We start from the raw sequence: 17,130 nt of genomic DNA, 5'->3' as shown, positions 1-17,130 counted from the left end.
CAGCACAGCCAGTAGGCTTTGGTTCAGGGTTTCAATTTGGTTGTAGTCAAGCTGTTTTCTGTAGGCTGAGGCCATGGAAATGGATCTGCTCCCAAGCTTACTCAAGTAGTTGCTGGTGGGCCTTAATCCTTTGCCATGTGGACTTCTCCACAGAGCTGCCTCACAACATGCTATTCAGAATTGAAGGCATGTCTTTGTAAATTGATCTTACAAGAATATCCCCTCACTTCTGTCCTCTTGGCTTCTTTTGAAGGAAGTAAGTATATCCAACCCACACTCTAGAGGAAGTGAATATACAAGATGGTGAATATTGAGAGGTAGGGTGATTGTTAGTGGGCCTCTCTTATTTTTTTAAGATGTTTGTTTTGAGAGAGAGTGAGTATGCAAGTAGATACACACTTGAGTGGGGGATGGCCACAGAGAGGGAGAGAACGAATCCCAAGCAGGCTTTTTTGCTGTCACTGTGGAGCCTGTCATGAGGCTCAATCTCATGACTGAGATCATGACTTGATCCAAAATCGAGTCAGATGCTCAACCAACTGAGCTACCCAGATGCCCCAGTGGACCTCTCTTAGAAGTTGCTTGCTACAAACATATATTCATCATGAAGTTGAAAAAAAAAATACCCAGTAACGTGTCCCATCTAGCTTCTTGCGGTATGTGAAGCAGTACTGTATATAAGTCTCAGTCTTCTCTATTAGAAATTTGCCTTATGTTACCTAAAATTTCCTCATTGAAATCATTATCCAGCCAAACTATAATTCCTTGGTTAAATAAATGGAGGCACAATCTATTTGACATGAAAACTAGGGATTAGTACTTGAGTTCATCAGATATTCTATATGACTCACACCAGAGTTAATCAGAAACATCTGAATAGTTGTCAAATCAACGACAGACAAAAGGAGCTAACTAGCCTAAACCAAAAGCCTCAGGATGTACTCTGAGCAGGAATGACTGTAATCTCCTGAATTAAATGCAGTTTTTTCCATATAAACCAGTCTAACAAATTTTCAAACTCCAACAGAGAAAAGAGTCAATGACTAATTTGTTGAGAATTTTATGTTGATTAGTCCATAGTATAACCCTAGGTAACCTATTGTATAATCTGATAAAACATACTAAATATTGAATTAATCTTAGAAGAAATGAGCCTTCAAAAGAGAGACATAATGGTCTTAACATATTGTTCACAGCTTCAGAGATAGTTTTTGAGCTTCTACTCATCTTCTTTTCTATATATTTTTTCTTTTCCCGTGCTCCTCCCTCTCTCACTTTTGACGATAGAAATTTTCAATCACATACCTAAAAAGAGACAATACTATTAAGAATTCTCACGTACCTATTACCTAGCTTCACAATGACCAACTCATGGCCAGTATTGTTTTCTCTATACTCATTTATCCCCGGATTATTTTAAAGAAGATCTCAGCTATCCTGTCATTTCATCTGTAAATATCTCAGTATGTACCTGTATAAAAAAAGTTTATTTTTATGCTATTATTATAATACAATAACCACACTCCAAAATATCCTTAATTGTGCCCTAATATCATCAAATGTCCATCAGTTATTCACTTTCTCCAATTCTCTTATGTATTTTATTCTTTTGTTTTCCATTTATTTGAATCATTGTCTCTTTCAGTGAGCCTTCCATTCTCTTTCAAGAATGTCCACAAACAACCATCAGTTAATATGTTTCTGAAATTTATTTTTATCTACAGTTTTTATCTTCATATTTTTTAGAGTAAATTGTCCTTTAGAAATGCCCATAGTGTGGCTTTTATTGTTTGTGACTCTGTGGTGTCAGTTAACAAGTCTCTCTGTCCCCTGTATATCCTAGAAATTGTTAATAAGATCTAGAGGTTTGTTCAGATTTTGACTAAAGTTTTTCTTTGGCAAAAATAAATTACTTTTTTCATGGCGATGTATACTTCTCCCAAGAAGTACATAAGTCTAGTATTGTGTATTTTTGTGGTATAGACAGACACTACTGTCTAGAACCATTATTACGTGAAGGTTGCAAAATGATAAAAAGTGCATTGCAAGAAAGGTGGAGATTGTGGCTCTCCTCTGGAGAGTATCAATGGTTTTTTTTTCCCTTAAAGATTATAGATAGAATCATGATTTTAAAATATATTTATGGGATTCAATCCATAGCAGTTATTTTTTACTGATGTTCAATTGGTCCAGGTTTGGCCATGTGAAGCATTTTCAAGTTAGCTTGAATCCTTTTTGCATTAGTCTAATAGTCTTTGATAACTCCTGCTTTCTGGTGTGACAAGATGTTCTAGATTCATCTTGTGCATTTCCTGACCAAAACTGGAATCAACTAGTTCTCTAGCTGACTGCTGCTAGACTGGTCATTGTTTTCACTTTTTATTTTGTTAACAGAGGTAGAAAACACTATTTCCCTTATTTGTTAAACGTAAAACACATCTTGAATTCTCAATGATATTTCCAAATGGAATTAGAATTGGAGTTGCAGAATTTTTTTTTTAATGTATTTTAGCTCTACTTTCGCCAATAGTGAAACTTACTGTTTTACATTATTCCAACATAACAAACACATTTACTTTCTCTCATGATACACATACCACAAGGTGGTCTTGACCTTTCAATTTCACTGTGTCATCAGTCCATTCCTGTGAACAATGTAAGGTATTTTCTAAAATAGGTAAGGTATTTTCTAAATAGGCTATATCCTATTTAGGATGAACAATCACATTAATTTTTCTCCAGCCATTTGGAATTGTAATTGATTATGACACTATCTGGATACACAAAATCATTCGGCTTATCTTATTTTTAGACATTGATTTTTTTTTTCATTTTTTTTTCAACGTTTTATTTATTTTTGGGACAGAGAGAGAGAGCATGAACGGGGGAGGGGCAGAGAGAGAGGGAGACACAGAATCGGAAACAGGCTCCAGGCTCTGAGCCATCAGCCCAGAGCCTGACGCGGGGCTGGAACTCATGGACCGCGAGATCGTGACCTGGCTGAAGTCAGACGCTTAACTGACTGCGCCACCCAGGCGCCCCTAGACGTTGATTTTTTAAAAGAAACATGTTTTATAAATTTGTATGAAACTCTACTGTACCAAAATAAAATCTATAAAGCAAATTACACTCAAAGAAGTCCAACTTTTGTCTCTGCTTTCTGTGCCTATTGCCTTCCTCTTCTACGAGTAACCAGTTTTTTGAAGTTTTATGGTTTATTCCTTACCCTCCTTATCAGTTTCTGTATAGTAAGTATTGTTTTGCATTTATAAAGTTTTCCTCTTGTCCCCCTTTGATGACTACCTTCCTATTAAAATTCTTAGGAAATACCTTTGTCTTTTACTAATATTAAATTCTTTTGGCTGTTGTCTGTCTAATGGATCTCTTTTCTGAGCGACATTGAAATTAACTAGTGCCTTCTTCCTGCTACCTAATCTGAATTAATGTCTTTAACTACCACTTTAACACCTTTTTTATATTCTCTCCCATTAATATGTGATTACATATTATATTGTCTCCCTCAAAACCATTATTTATACTTAGTTCTATAATAAATGCTGGTCTTATTTTAAGAAGACTTACATTGATATTTTGCAGATATGTTGGTTCTCTGAAAATAATGCGCCTGTAGATTCACTAGGGAGGGTTCCTCGACAGACACAGTATTCCATGTTCTTGCATATGAATAAAATTAGTCTTTGGCTAAAAATCTGCAAGTTGGTTTTGGCTCAAAAAAATGTTGGTTCAAAACTTTCTCTTTGGACACCTTAAATGTGGCTTGGTATTTTCTTCTATCATAGAGTTTTTGGATCAAGTGTGGTTAAAATCTGATTGTCTTATAAATGACTTGGCATATTTGCTTGGATGCTCACTGAATTTTTTTTTATTTATTTAAAGTCCATTTGTACTAGAATTTTCTCAGTGTTGGTCCTTTTAGGTTAATATTGCTCTGTACACAATGTGTCTATTATTGTGTAATTTCACATCTTTTTATTTCCTGAAACTTTTATAGCATTGTTGTTTTTAGTATATTTGCATTCCATCACTTTAGTTTTCTCTTGCTATTGGATTACTATTGCATAAAAGCTACATATTGTTTACCCATCTTTGTAGCTATTAATTTCTTTTGGATTTTTTTTTAATTTAAACAATTCATGCTTTCAATTTTATATTTCTCTTCAGGAGTTGTCTGTCATATTTATTTTCTTTGGTGTTCTTCGTAATTTACCCTTCATTTCTGAAACAAATTATTTTCTCAAATTAATTTCCCCAATTTCTTGTTCTAGTCACCTTGTTTCTGATTTATTCCAGTTCTCACTTTTGTAGTTTTTCATTTTGTTTTAGCTTATTATTAAATGCTGGATTGCAGCTTTCACCTGCTTTGTGAATATCTTTGTGATGTATGTGTATTGTCTGTAGGGACATTGTTTTGCTCTTTATTCTTTTATTTCTTATATGAGATTTGAGGTCCTTTCTTGTTGCTACTGTTTAAGTAAGAGGGTTTTTTTTAAATCTATTTTTAGGAGGAAAGGGTGGGTCATAATAAGTTTTATAGATAAGTGGCATATGCTTCTTATTCACTTGTTCAGGAAAAGATGGAAGAGATTGCCTTGCTCTTTCTCAGCTTCTGTCTCTGTTACCTTTCTCCTTTGCCTGGATGTTCCCTGTCACTCCTAGCACACCTCTGACAATTTAGATTTCTCTGCCTGATGCTTTGACTTTGAAGGTGCTTTCTTAATTTGGGTCCCGACTCCTAATAATCCCCAGCAGAGTGAGAACCTTTATGTAGCTTCTTTGTTTTCAACTCAGAGACTAGAAAAACCTCTTTTAGTTTTTGCTGCTCTTTCCAGAATGGCTTGCTAAGCTATCCAGAGAGTACCCGATGATGGTTTTGAGTTACTTTCTTTGGGCTCTTCCCCCCCACTCTGCTTTCTTCTGCACAGTGTCTTAAATGGTGGGGGTCTTTATAGATCCTGGCAGTTTGTCTCTACCCACTGACAATTGGTTTTGTGGTAGATATTATCTACAGATTTTTGGTTTTGAAGTCTTTCTTGTACTGTCTGTTTTTAAGGAGAGATCAACAGACACTTGAAGACTAAAAGAACTATCTTTCCAGAATCCTCTTCCCCTTTATTTATGTGTACTCGCCTAGTATTTGTAATTTTAAGCACTTGAATTTCTCTCTGATTTTCAAGTATCTAATTGATCTATAAATATACATGGCATTTTTGGAACTTTAAAAAATTAGTCTTGACTTGAAGTTAAGGATTTCATAAGGATTTTATAAAGTCAAGAAGTACATGGATGTTCAAAAGAAAGAAGAACCACTGTTTATCAAACATCTCTTAACTTTAATATACTCCTTTGAGGACAATATGTTGGACTTTTTAACACTAGGAGTTAATATAGAACTTAGAAGAATGAGCTTTGTGTGTGCTGTGAACTTAGACAATCTTGGTTTATCTTGGAAGGAGATGTCATTCATAGCTGCAAAATCTGTCCTGGTTTCTAAATTTACCTAAAAACTCTTAAACCAAAGAAGGAATTAACAAAATGTTTTCTCTCAAACAGCAACAACACTAACAATTAGCGTGTTTTCTATGTGCCAGAGGGACTATGCTATATACCTTAATCCTCTAAAATAATCCTACAACTTCCCCCTCAGTTTACAAATAGAAATAGGAAAACTATGGTTTAATGATTTGCCTGTGATTACATAAGTAATGAGTGTAGGCGCTAATTGATTCATGGTGACTTTACTAAATATTCCTTTAAGAAAAGGTAAAGTAAAAGAAAATTAAAAAACAACAACAACAGATGTTTAATAGGGTTTATACCTAAAGTCAGGATGAAGGTCCCCTTGGGAAAAGAATTACAGTAAAACTTTGGTTTGTGAGCATAATTTGTTCTGGAAACATGCTTGTAACCCAAAGTACTTGTATATCAAAGCAAAATTTCCCCCTAAAAATAATGGAAACCCAGATAATTCGTTCCAAAACCCAAAAATATTCATATAAAAATGATTACTGTAATATAACACAAAATAATAAAATACAAAATATAAAGAAAGCTAAATTAACTTGCACTTTCCTTTGAAAACCCTCATGGCTGTTGTGAGGGAGACAAGAGAGAGGAGAGTTAGTGTGTAGGATGACTTTCACTATCACTAACTGAATCACAATGAGGCTATTAGCTCAGTGGAATCTTTTAATTTTTTTGCAAGTTTAATAACAAGGAACCTATCTAATAAAATAGAATGAAGCAAAGCATTCCTAAGCTTACTGTTAAATGGAAAAGCAAAGGAATGTAGATGCTTTGAAGTGACAAAAAATACACTAGTGCCAGTGGTGGGCACCTTCCAACATTCTGAAAAAAACACTTATTTCTGCCAAATATTGTGGCCTGAGACCCAGCATCCTAGCATGGGAGACAATCACCCACAATTGTGCGGTGAGAGAGAGACATAGAGCTAGAGAGAGAAGAACCATTGGCTCACTTGTAGTCATTTGACATTTGGCATCATGTACTAATATTGCAAGACATTGCTTGTTTATCATGTTAAAATTTATTAGAGGGGCACCTGGGTGGCTCAGTCGGTTAAGCGTCTGACTTCGGCTCAGGTCATGATCTCACGGTCCATGAGTTCGAGCCCCGCATCGGGCTCTGTGCTGACAGCTCAGAGCCTGGAGCCTGTTTCCGATTCTGTGTCTCCCTCTCTCTGACCCTCCCCCGTTCATGCTCTGTCTCTCTCTGTCTCAAAAATAAATAAACATTAAAAAAATTAAAAAAACAAAATAAAATAAAATTTATTAGAAATGTCTCCTTGTGTTGCAGAACACTCATAGCACAAGTTACTCATAATCCAAGGTTTTACTGTACTTAGTTTTGTAATGTCTTTCTCCATCATATGGGCAAATTTACCTTGTGTCATTTTTCAGCTCATAACCTAAGACAAACACAAAATGTCACACTTTCTGACATTTTTACCTCTCAGAGCTTTTTTCTTACTTTGAAAAGAACATCTAAAAACACTGAAGTCACCACGGTTGAAATCCAGGCACCTGCTGGGCAGATAGGTGTGGGTGTGGAGCTGCTCAGTACACAATGGGAGGATTGTCTTGTTGGCATGAAAAGAAAAAGTGTTTCTCATTGAAACTCAAGGAAGAGATTGGGTATTCTTGTTGTCATTATCCGTGCTAGATTTTGAAACATACCTTAGGGTGTGAACTGAATACCTAAACTCCAGTGATGAACACACCATATCCATGAAGGAAGTTGGTTAAAAAAAAAAATAAGAAACTAAGTAAGGGACACCCTTCCCACTTTTCATACACATGAACATTTCGCTCAGACTTGAATTTCAAGGCTTTATTATTAGGCTTGTTACATTCCTTCCTTGATTTCTTAAGGAGTTTGAGGTATTTCATGCACCACAATTACTTTGGAGATAGAGCTCTCTCAAGGTACAAGAGACAGTGATGGAAGAGTCTGCTCTCATTTCTTGCTAACTTAATAGCTTATGCTATATGCTGGGCTGAGTAGTTAGGGATTTGTAAGGAGGAAGATGTGATCATTCTTCATTAGTTCCTTAATTTCCTAATTTACTTGCCAAATAATACTTGCCTATCAAGATTTAGTCACTGGATATATGGAGTTGAACTAAACAAGTATGGTTCCTTCAGGGGTTATCTGGAACATACTCCCAGTTGGGGATGACACAGTAAATGAACACAAAAACATGTTGAGTTACAAATGGCGATGACTATTCTAAGCCAAAAGTAAAGTATGCTAATGTAAGAGAGCCCTGGAAAATGATTTAAATTGCAGAAGGAAGGCACATAGGACATTTAATTACACCAAAACGAGTAATCAGGAATTAGCTATTTAAGGAGAAATCCAGGAGAAAAGAGCACATGCAAGGCATTCAAAGAGCTTTGTTGAGTGGACTGAAATAAGACGTGTGGTGGAAGGTGCGGGTGTGGGGACACTGTGTGAAGGTGACTAACACCACCACCGCTGCTGCTGCTACTGTTACTAATAATTTGTCCTAAGAGGAAAACGAACTGATAGAAACGTTGAGCTGGAAATGGCATAAACCAGTTATATCTATAAAGAGATTATGTTGAATATTGGTTCTTAAAGTAAAATTCTATGGAAGACACATAGTATTTAATGTTTTCTTATGTCACGTGTACTTCTAAAAGCACAGGTCTTTTTAATCCATTTTTCACTCATATAATAGAAGAAACAAAGTTCTTAAATAATGCTTATTTTGTATTTTGAACAAACAGGGACTCTAGGAGATTTTCACATATTTGCTTATCAACGCCTTCCTGTTTCCTGGAGCCTTTAATTTAATTATCATTTTGTGTAACCACCATTTTGTGATGGGCAGGATATAACTGAAGCATGTTTGTTTTCTTGGGTGTATAGCAAGCTTTGGTTTTGTGGAGGCTGTCTGAGATACCTAGTTCATTTTGCCTGCTGCCCTCAAGTTTGTTTCCAGTGAGTGTATGGATCTGTTCCTTTTCTTACAGACCTAACTAGATCCAGTGTATGACATACTAGTTAAACAAAACATCACAAATAGCAAATGAAATAAGAGCAGATAGGAAAGAGAACAAATTAAGCCATTGCAGCACTGTTAGGCCCATGCAAAGTGGGGTTATTTTATGCTTATTTTGACACATAGCATAATATTTTAGCTTAAAGATAAAAGATTGGTTCATTTTTTGAAGCTGACTGCAGTGAAGTACAGTGAAATAACACTGTAAACACTACAATGGGACCTCTGAACAATACCAGCATAATTGCTTCACTTAGAGTATGTGGTTTTAGTGTGTATATAGGACTACAGAAACTAGCTGAAGACCATCCAATTAGATTCTTTTAGTTTGTTTGGGATGTTGGCCAGATTTCCTGATCAGTTTTCCAGAGGTAAAAAAGAAAAAAAAAAATCAAAATTATTGGACCACCTAGTTGCTTGGGATGGTATTAATTATATTCATGCTGTATTTAGTAAAATTAACAGTTTACAATTATAACTACTTGTCATAGTTTTAGGATGATTATTAATGAGGGGTTAAGTACAATCCTCCTCACATACCACTTTGTTTACTTTATATACATATCTTCATTTTTTGTATCCATTTATGCTTTTGAGTTGCAGGGACATAATGAAATATTACTCTTTCTCAAGGAACCAGATGGTTAATTTGGAACAATGCTTTCTGTATCCTTGCCCGCTTAGGAATGAGGTCATTCTTCACAAATTCTAGACAACTGTTATGCTGAGTTCAAAACAAACCAAAAGAATACCCAACATTTAGCTTTGGGCATATATTTGTAAAGATCAGGACTTCTAATTCAGGAAATTAATTAATTTTACACACATACCTGGTGAGTATGTTTAGGAGGGGAGTCTTCATAAAAAGCTGAAAAAAATACTGTATGGAATGTATGTTAGTTTCCATCCTTCATCAGTTGATTTTGATGAATTCACTAGTTATCTTAATGCTATTTAAAGTGTGGTATCATTTTAGAGCTTATTTATTGTGATTTCATTTCATTTTATTGACTTTCTTTGGTTCCAAATAGAGCATACCTGTTCTAAAAATACAATTTTATATTTTTAATTATTGTGTTTCCCCTAATGATTTGAGAGATGCATTCCATTTCAATTATTTGCATGCATTATAATTCTATTTTGTAACACCATAAAGGCATTTATATATTGTTCTCATGACTTTTGCTACATAATGGCTCTAGGGTTTTTGTTTTTCCAGGGAAACTGAGCAAAATATATCCATTTGAGCTTGTGGTCATAATAAATTATCCATGGCATCTTGTTTCCAAAGCCTAGAAGTACTTATCTGCTTAAATTAAAGTCTCTTTTTCTCTTGCATTGATATCACATACTTTGAATGACTGTTCACTGTGTGTGAGTCCAAGTCTCTACAGCTTGACCAGTTATTTGATCTCTTTTGCAGTCTATATTGAACTTTTCACTTATCTCTATGGTAGTCCAAAATGTTGTCTTGCTCATGCCTTGAAATTATGTAGTTTTCTCTCTTTTTTACTCAGCATTGTGTTTAATTATATGCCATCCCTGCTTGTCACTTGCAGATTTCATTTGGGGCTCAGTTTAATATTACTCGTTTCATGAAGTTGTCTTCATTTTTCCAGTTCTTGGACTTCCTAAACTACTTAACAGCAGTGGTGTTATTATGCATGATCTGCTTTATATTGTTACTTGTTCTTACATCTATCTCTTTGACCATATCTTTTATCACTGATCCTTGCACAAGACTTGCACACAGTGAGAGCTAGATATATAGTTGCGGTTAATGGTGATAGGATGATGAACAAGCAAGCTTATGGAAAACCTCTCCATCTGGACATCAGCCAAATATATTTTTGGAGATAAAGAGGTGGCCGCCAGGCATCCATCAATCACGGGAATCGCTGAGAGGAGTTTAGAACACAAAGTACGCCCAAAAAGCTCTAATTGATTTCCCAGCCAGAAGACAACTATTTTCACAAAATGAGGGAAAGGAAGGGCAAAGAGCAGATGTTGCAAAGATGAGATGAACTGGAGTCAGCTAGAGTGATGAGGTTGAAGTTGGTGTCCAGCAGCCTCTGTCAGGAAAGGAGAAGGAGGGAGTGATGAAGAAATAAGCTTTGCAGAGGGGGAATTGAAGTGGGGTGAAGAAATAGATCCATAAGCAACACTTTTAAGGTTTGTTCTTGAGAATGTGTAATATGATTCTGATGCTACATCAAGATATGAATCTATCTTTCTTCATTATCTGGACATATACAGCTTAAAAAATATCCTGAAGTAAACACATGTTCACACACTTTTGAAATAAGTCACATGAGCATGTTTTAGTTAATTTTGCTTAAAATGTAAATTATCTTTAATATTAAAATTTTCAACGTAGCTCTGCTTTTGCCTTCCGTCTGTGTGTGTGTGTGTACGTGTGTGTGTGTGTATTTTTTTTTGTTTTGTTTTAATTCTGGAGGTTGACCTGTGTGTGCATGATAGAATATTTGACAGCATTCCTGTCCTCTGTCCACTAGGTGCCACTAGTAGTTTCCTATCCCACATGTGACAACTGAAAATGTCTCCTGACATTGCTGACTTCCCTCTGAGGACAAGGTTGCCTAAAGTTAAGAACTGCTAATACAACCTGTTATGTGTCATGGATGCTCAGATTTTACAGTGCGTTGGGAGTAAAGCCATATATGTATTTGTAATTTCCAGGGAATGCATAGCTAAACGTAATAAACTATAGTCTTCAGTATACTATTTAAATCATCTCTAAAACTGATTAGGAACTTTTTGTTCATGTTGATTCTAATTAAATCAATGACATTTTGACTAGAATATAAGTTGTATGTACTTTATTAGTGTATACTTATATAGAAAATGGGCTCTAATTATACTTATGTAACACTTTTGGCAATGTCTCTGTACTTAGAAAAAGTTAAAATTTTGTAAAAGTAATTAGATGATGCTATAAATCTGGTAAGAAATTGGATAAAACAGTTGAAATAATTCTTCAATTTTACTCATGTATATTTGCTATAGTGTGATAGATTTAATCAAGATACAGGTAATGTTTTCAAGTTTATTTATTTTGAAAGAGAGAACACACACACACACACACACACACACACACACACACATATGGGGGAGGGGCACATAGAGAGGGAGAGACAGAATTCTAAGTAGGCTCTGTGCTGACAGAACCCACGGGGGCTCCAATTCACAAACCATGAGATCTTGATCTGAGTCAAAATCAAGAATCAGACCCTTAACCGACTGAGCCATCAGGTACCCCAAGATATGGGTAATTTATTTTAGATGACACAGAAAGGCAGTGGCTTCAGTAGAGTCAAAGCTAAGTGATCTTCTGATTGCTAGATGGGGGCACACTCTTAACTAAAAATGAGAGTAGGCTTTTAGATTAAATGGTATTCAAATTATCTAACCTCTTTTTGCCTCAGAGTGTGATCCATGAACCAGTTAAGGCAACATCAGCTGGAAGCTTGTTAGAAATGGAGATTCTTAAACCCCACTACGCATATAATGGAATAAAAATCTGTATTTTTAATAAATTGGAGAAATACAAGTCTAAACTTGATTTCATCTTCCCAATATGATTTAAGCTCCATAAGGACAGAAACTTTGTGTAGTTCATTTCTATGATCTTAATGTACAATCTAGGGTCTGGCTCAGAGCCCTCAATAAATACTCGTTGAGTGAATGAAATGCAAATCCATCAGTGGATAGGCTACTCTATTTATGTTTGTTAAATATTTTATTAAGCAGAAGATTTGTTGGTGTCAGCCTTCCAGTTCTCACCTTCCAAATATTTTATGCATTACTAGGAAGAAGAAAGAGGTCAAATGACTGTACATACTTTAAAAAATTTTTTTAAATGTTTATTTTTGAGAGAGAGACTGCACTCAAGCAGAGGAGGGGCAGAGAGAGAGAGGGAGATACAGAATCCAAAGCAGGCTCCAGGCTCTGAGCTGTCAGCATAGAGACTGACGTGGGGCCCGAACTCACAGCCCCCAAATTCATGACCTGAGCTGAAGTCAGACATTCAACTGACTGAGCTCCCTAGGTGCCCCCACTGTACATACTTTTTAACATATTTTTTTATCATTTATAAAATGACAAAATGTATATATTTACATGATATACCTGCCAAAAAATAGTTAGGAGCTAAAGCCAATAATTTCTCATTTACTACAAAGTTGTCTATTAGTTACACATAGTATAAATTTTTTTTAAGTTTGTTTATTTTAAGAGAGACAGAGACAGTGTGAGTGGGCGAGAGGGAGAGGGAGAGAGAGAATCTCAAGCAGGCTCCCAGCTGCCAGCTCAGAGCCGAATGTGGGGCTTGAGCTCATGAAACCCTGAGATCATGACCTGACCTGAAACCAAGAGTCAGACATTTAACCGACTGAGCCACCCAGGCACCCCTAGTTGTATGTAGTATAACATTATGTAGTAAAACTCAATGGGAAGATAAACTTGAGCAGATGTGTATTTGATAGCTTTCTCTTCTTTATAGACACAGTATCCAGCATTGGATATATAATTTGATAACATGGGAGCCTTTCTCTTTAACAAATGGTGCTGGGAAAACTGGACAGCAACTTGCAGAAGAATGAAACTAGATTACTTTCACACACCATTCACAAAAATAAACTCAAAATGGATAAAGGACCTGAATGTGAGACAGGAAACCATCAAAACCCTAGAGGAGAAAGCAGGAAAAGCCCTCTCTGACCTCAGCCGCAGCAATTTCTCACTTGACACATCCCCAAAGGCAAGGGAATTAAAAACAAAAATGAACTATTGGGACCTAATGAAGATAAAAAGCTTCTGCACTGCAAAGGAAACAATCAACAAAACTAAAAGGCAACCAACGGAATGGGAAAAGATATTTCCAAATGACATATCGGACAAAGGGCGAGTATCCAAAATCTATAAAGAGCTCACCAAACTCCACACCCAAAAAACAAATAACCCAGTGAGGAAATGGGCAGAAAACATGAATAGACACTTCTCTAAAGAAGACATCTGGATGGCCAACAGGCACATGAAAAGATGCTCAATATCGCTCCTCATCAGGGAAATACAAATCAAAACCACACTGAGATATCACTTCACACTAGTCAGAGTGGCCAAAATGAACAAATCAGGAGACTATAGATGCTGGAGAGGATGTGGAGAAACGGGAACCCTCTTGCACTGTTGGTGGGAATGCAAACTGGTGCAGCTACTCTGGAAAACAGTGTGGCGGTTCCTCAAAAAATTAAAAATAGACCTACCCTATGACCCAGCAGTGGCACTGCTAGGAATTTACCCAAGGGATACAGGAGTACTGATGCATAGGGGCACTTGTACCCCAATGTTTATAGCAACACTCTCAACAGTAGCCAAATTGTGGGAAAAGCCTAAATATACATCAACTGATGAATGGATAAAGAAATTGCGGTTTATATATACAATGGAGTACTACGTGGCAATGAGAAAGAATGAAATGTGGCCCTTTGTAGCAAGGTGGATGGAACTGGAGAATGTGATGCTAAGTGAAATAAGCCATACAAAGAAAGACAGATACCTTATGTTTTCACTCTTACATGGATCCTGAGAAACTTAACAGAAGACCATAGGGGAGGGGAAGGAAAAACAAAAAAAGAGGTTAGAGTGGGAGAGAGCCAAAGCATAAGAGACTCTTAAAAAGTGAGAACAAACTGAGGGTTGATGGGGGGTGGGAGGGACGGGAGGGTAGGTGATGGGTATTGAAGAGGGTGTCTTTTGGGATGAGCACTGGGTGTTGTATGGAAACCAATTGGACAGTAAATTTCATTAAAAAAATGGGAGCCTTGAATTTGTTGTGATAATGCTCAGGTTTGTTGAGATGAGGGTCTGTATATTCTGTCCTTCAATCTTTGTAGTTTTGAATCAGAACAGTAATGGCCTTTGAAGAGTATTTTAGTAGAGGGGATGTATAATGGTAGACTTTTATTAAGGGAGTGTTACCACAATAATTCCTTCTGCTACCATCACCAACTACTCAGCATGTGTTGAATGCAGTGGTCCAGAATTACTTGACTCTTTTCCAGGATAAAATCTAAGAACTTGCATTGGAGGACCTTTCTTAGATACTTAGTTCGCTGTGCAGGACCCAGAAAAATGATCTAAGTTAGGAGATTGTGTGTGGCAACAAATAAACTTCTTAGTACTCAGATTATTTTCTCTAGATGAAGCATTTCTTTTGGTTTGACTTTGGAATCTATAGTATCATTTTCTCTGAAGAAAGGCCTTGTGACTTTCATGATAAGGTAATAGTCACTTGGAGTAAACTGATACCCAATGTATTGTGGATATTAAGTAAATGGGCCTGGAAATCCACTAGATCTTAGTCTGAGTACTACTATGTACTGGTTTTATGATCTCACGTTATTTAAATAGACTTCTGTACCTCAGTTTTCTTAACGTAAGGATCATGATAATATAGGCACAGGTGTACTTGGTGACTTCAATAAGATAATTTCTCAAAGTATTTAGTGTAGATTCTTACAAATGGTAACACTTTAAACGTAAAGCATAAAATGTCAAGGGGTAATGGAGGTGTGGTGATGTGTTAAAGTGCTCTTTAAATATGTAAGTTAAATCTGGAGTGGAATAATCATAGCAAACATTTAATAAAGCACTAGGTGCAGGGATAGTTATTAATGCTTTAAATATATACCAGCAAACAAAGATGAATGACGTGACAACACTCATGCTAGACTTGAGATTTTCTAGAACAGTGATTAGTGGGGAAAGTCCATGGACTCAGGAACAGAGGCACTGTCCATTGTATTATGTAGCATTGCAAATGGATCTTAAGGCTCATGTTAGACTCCAGTCTTTGCATAGTGTGGCTTTTAAGCTGCATAATTAAGGGAGTACCAGCCCTTCCCCTGGTGTGATAAAGTACTGGGGTCCAATATCATTTTGGCATTGTAGAACCATGGTTCTAGTGCTATCCTGCCTGCCCAGCACTTAAGGCTAACAGAAGGTCAAGACTCTCTTTGGTATATCTAACAGGCTAGAGTTTGAGGCTTATGGTTGCAGCTTGTGAAGTACAAGGAGTCTAGTATGATGTACCAGCTCACTGTTCATGTTGAGAGGTCCATAGCATATGTAACATGGGAGAACGGCAACCTGGATCATTTATCACCTCAAAGGTGCATTAAGATTTATTGGTTTAAAGCTCTGGCCAATAGCTTTTTTCCTCTGAAGCTTTCCAGGAACCCCAACCATAGGGGAGAAGTTCTGGAAAAGTTAAACCTTAACTCTCATATACTAATTTAATCACCTTTCTTATCAATTCATTGAATGAAGTGTTTATTTTACTGATGATTCATCTGAGCCATGAAGCTTAAATAATTTACCCAAAGTCATACGGAAGGCCAGTGACACAGCTAGATTTACAGGCAGGGATCTTGGCTCCAGAGGCCATGCTGTTAACTACAAAAACGGGCTTTAAAGCTGATTCTTAAAAAATTAAAAAATAGTAAATGCTCAGTGGACAAAACCTCCACAAAAGAATAAAATAACCATGAAGTAAAGTTGAATTGGCAATTGAAAATTAGAAAATAATAAATCCTTAATAAAGCAGTTACTGAGGTGAAGATTACTAAATATGAAGGAGAGGCTCTGGGCTGTTAACCTCTGACTGAAGGTCCAGACACAGCACTCACAGACCAGAGGTGACTCCACTGATAAACACAGTGACGGATGAACTGACGGACCAGTCACAGCCTTCATTTGGCAGGAGTCATAGTTACAGAAGATGCCTTTCAAAAATGAGGATTTGCAGTATACAAAGATACTTTTTCCTAAGCTTTATTGAGGTATAATTGATGAATAAAAATTATTTTTACATATATAAAATTATATCTATTGATGATAAGATGCACATATACCCCATGGTCATCATGTTTAATATATCCATTATTTTACATAATTACCACTTTGTTGTATGTTTTTTTGTTTGTTTTTTTCTAAAGGTCTACCCTCTTAGTAAGTTATTTCAAGTATATAATACGATATTGTTAATTACGGTCACTGTGCTGTACATTAGATCTCTGACTTATTCATCTTGTAGACCTGAAACTTTGTACCCTTACACCAGTATCTCCCCACTCCCGCACCCCCGCCATAGCCCTTGGCAAACACAAGACTTTTAATTGTAAGTATTGTCTACAGAGTGAAAAAGTGCATCTTGCTCTGATTTCTTGTTTATGACCACATGAGTACCATGTTTGAACGGGAGGGAGGTGAGAATTTAATGGAATCAGATTCAGACATGATCCAGCCAACATGTTCTGTAAAAAGAAGGTTGGCTTTTCAGAAACACATTTTTGAACCTCTGACTCATGGGACTTGAACCAAAGTCTTTGAGCCTTAGTTAATCCTTAACTCTTCCTGAGATGGAAAACATTTTTTGACAAAGCATCTCCCTTCCTAATAGCCATGCTTTAAATAGTATTTTTAGTATGCAGATGGTTGCATTTAGTTAATGGTAAATCTTTTCTAAATTCTTATTTGTCATG

General features: G+C 36.3%; 1 protein-coding gene and 1 long non-coding RNA gene across 3 annotated transcripts in view; both read left to right on the top strand.

Moving 5' to 3' along the window:
• CRPPA (CDP-L-ribitol pyrophosphorylase A) overlaps positions 1-17,130 on the top strand; it is a 325,460-nt gene that overhangs the window by 153,469 nt on the left and 154,861 nt on the right. The window lies entirely within an intron of this gene.
• On the top strand, positions 6,318-12,513 carry LOC122487956. The gene is made up of 3 exons (XR_006298519.1): positions 6,318-6,445; positions 7,773-7,778; positions 12,494-12,513. It is a non-coding gene; the product is annotated as an uncharacterized LOC122487956 (long non-coding RNA).

The sequence above is a fragment of the Prionailurus bengalensis genome, chromosome A2, assembly GCF_016509475.1.
Source record: "Prionailurus bengalensis isolate Pbe53 chromosome A2, Fcat_Pben_1.1_paternal_pri, whole genome shotgun sequence".
Taxonomy (NCBI): Eukaryota; Metazoa; Chordata; class Mammalia; order Carnivora; family Felidae; genus Prionailurus; species Prionailurus bengalensis.
Note: the sequence above shows the minus strand (reverse complement) of the source record. Positions and strands in the feature narration are given on the sequence as shown.